A 2798-nucleotide genomic window follows, 5' to 3' on the forward strand; every position below is an offset into this window, starting at 1 on the left:
TGAGGATTTCTGCAGAGACCATTTGACAGGAAATCAGGGCTGTCCTGACAGTCTCAGAACACATGGGATAGACCAAAGTCATCTGGATCATCCCTGACTTTGGCCTCTCTGGGGAAGCTGGACAAGACAAGAAGGAGCATTAACTGAGTTTCAGGGGAACCAGGACTGCCAATGGGCAGTTTGACAAGTGATTCCACTGGCAGTCCAATTGTCAGGATGCTGGGCCAAATTCTCGAGACTCTATTCCCTGTATACTTTCTTGCTGATCCTCTCTCTCCTGTCCCCACATTTGTCACTGTCCCTTCCAACCCAGAAGAGTCAACAGTTGGGCTTGCTGGTTCAGCTCAACTTTACAGAAGAGGATACAGGATCGGAGATATTGAGTGCCCACCCAAGTTCGTGTCAATGGTAAGTGCAGGAGATGGGATTTGAGCTCAGATCTGCTTGATTCCTTTTTTCCCACCAATCCCAGGTATTACTGCTGAAAAAAGCAAAACACTCAGGGTAGAGGTGAGTTCCAGCCATGATCTGGTTCTCCCAGCATACCGACTCACTTTGAACCTGAAGGTGGAAAGTGGAAAAATGCCAAACTGGTCTGGGAAGGGGTGGGGAGAGGAAACCGGTGGGGGGCAGGCATATCGAGTTGAAAATGTTCTCTACTGCGTCATTAGGAGAAAGGAAAGGGGTGCTCTTCTCATTTTCCTTAACAAAAGCAGCTCAGGAAGAAAACAGTTCATTAAAACACTGCATACTTAAGCAAGGAAGCCAAAACACTTATTTCAGTTCTTGAGGAGAAATGTTTGCAAAAGAAGAAAAAGGGTAAGTCAATAGCTGCCTTTTTGTTAAAATAAAAGAAAACTTGAGTGGGTTCAAGTGAGTGAGGGCATGTTTGGGGGACTTTGTTTTGCTTGAGGTCATTAAATTACACATAATAAGCTGTCAGCCTCTGAGGGCTGAGGGTTTGTTTGCTCACAGGTGGATCCCACTGCCTAGGACTGGACTTGGCACATAGTAAATGCAGAACAAAAGTGTCACCTGATGACCCACCAGTCTCCACCAGGTTGCTGGGGCATTGAGATCAGAAATAGACAAAGTCAATGTCTGCTGGCCCAACAGTCCTTCTCAAAGGTTACCAGTCCTGAAAAGGCTTGGCTCAGAATGATGCTAGTGAGGACGGACATGAACACTGGGAGTCCAAAGGGTTCTAACAACCCCCATTACCCACCCACCCCCCCCATATCCTGAGATGACTCTATTATTGCCCACTTTGCCTAGGTGGGATTTACAACCTATGGGATCTGACTCAGTGGTTAGATGTCAAAGGCATGAGGTAGACCCATTCTCACTTATCTTTCAAAACTAACTAAGTTTCACTGCCTCTTCCTCCAGGAAGCCGTCCTTGGTGCTCAATCTCCTCCCCCTGCTCTTTCCACTCTGGATTAAATCTGCCCCCCACCATGCATCCCCAGCTCTCCTTGTATAGCACCACATCTCCATCCTGGTATTTATCATCGCAGATGACGACAATCAGCTCACTTCTCACTACATTGTCAGGTCCTCAGGGATAAGAGGTAAGTCTTCTTTAACTTCATATCCTCAGTACTTAACTCAGGGCCTGGCATGTAGTAGGTGCTCGATAAATGTTCTTAAATGAATAAAAGGAAGGGAGGAAGAAGCAAAGGAAGGAAGGAAAGGAGACAGGACACTCTGAGAATTATGACGTTTTCTTTCTGAAATGTGTCTCATAATTATTTGCCCTTCTGTCTACAGATGGCAATTCAAGTCAGGATTCTACTTTCTGTCAATGGTCAAGTGTGTCTACTCCCAGCTGAGCCTTTGGCACCAGGGGCAGAAGGAGATTCAGCTGAATTGAGAGGGATTTGGGAGCGCGGTGTCTGAGAGTTACTTGCATGTCCTAACACATTTCTGAACTAAATGTATGTCTCTGAACCACACACAAAACAACACACGCAGCCACATTCTTTCTACCTGGAACTTAGTTACTCAGCAATTTCACCTTTCAGACCACAGCCAACTGCTAGTGAGCAAGCTGGGTGTGGGAGGGCCGAGAGCGTGCTCTCCTCTTTGCTACGGTAGCACGGCGCCCAGAAAAGGCCAGGCAGCTGCTGGGTGTTCACAAGCTATTTGTTGAGTGACTGAATATGTGAGAAAAGGATCTCAGGCGATTTAAATGCTGCAAAATTTCTACTATAAATCCTCAACTCCACTCATAGGGGAGTCTCTTAGACTCTCACTCAAGCCATGTTGACAGTTAATTTACAAATCAGTCCATCAGATGTCATCATCTTGTTCTATATCGGCTGCAGACTAAAAACTGGAAGAAAAGAAATATGTTTTTACTCTATCCATGTGAATATATATATAATAAAGAAAGATTAAGAAATGTAGTCTTCACAAAGCACAGTAGACTGGCAGCCAATTGTGAAAACGGTTTGTTTGTTTTTTTCTAAATAGTTCATGAGGGGATTCCAAGTATCACAGACCATTATCAATATTCAAAGTGATAACTGAGTCATGAAAAGTAGGTCAAATAAATTTCAACTTACTCTTCTGGGAAGACAAGAAAGTGAATAAAGCATTTGAAAAGGATTTCTATCCATGATGGATAAAATTGGAAAAGGTAAGGTATGTAAAGAAGTAGTCCTAAAGCATTTCCATTGGCTGAAGCATTGTGGAATCTGAATAGTTTTGATTCTCAAAAGCAAGTTTGTTGTTGTTAATGGCCTTTGTCCTTTGGCTTTTCCCCATTAGCGTGGGTAGTCACAGGTTGCTTCCTG

The 2798-nt window shown here is 44.2% G+C and overlaps 1 long non-coding RNA gene across 1 annotated transcript; it reads left to right on the top strand.

Moving 5' to 3' along the window:
- The first annotated feature begins 726 nt into the window (after nucleotides 1-726).
- On the top strand, nucleotides 727-2073 carry LOC122707505. Its single transcript, XR_006344829.1, has 3 exons — nucleotides 727-819; nucleotides 1390-1571; nucleotides 1771-2073. It is a non-coding gene; the product is annotated as an uncharacterized LOC122707505 (long non-coding RNA).
- Nucleotides 2074-2798: the final 725 nt, after the last annotated feature.

The sequence above is a fragment of the Cervus elaphus genome, chromosome 14, assembly GCF_910594005.1.
Source record: "Cervus elaphus chromosome 14, mCerEla1.1, whole genome shotgun sequence".
Taxonomy (NCBI): domain Eukaryota; kingdom Metazoa; phylum Chordata; class Mammalia; order Artiodactyla; family Cervidae; genus Cervus; species Cervus elaphus.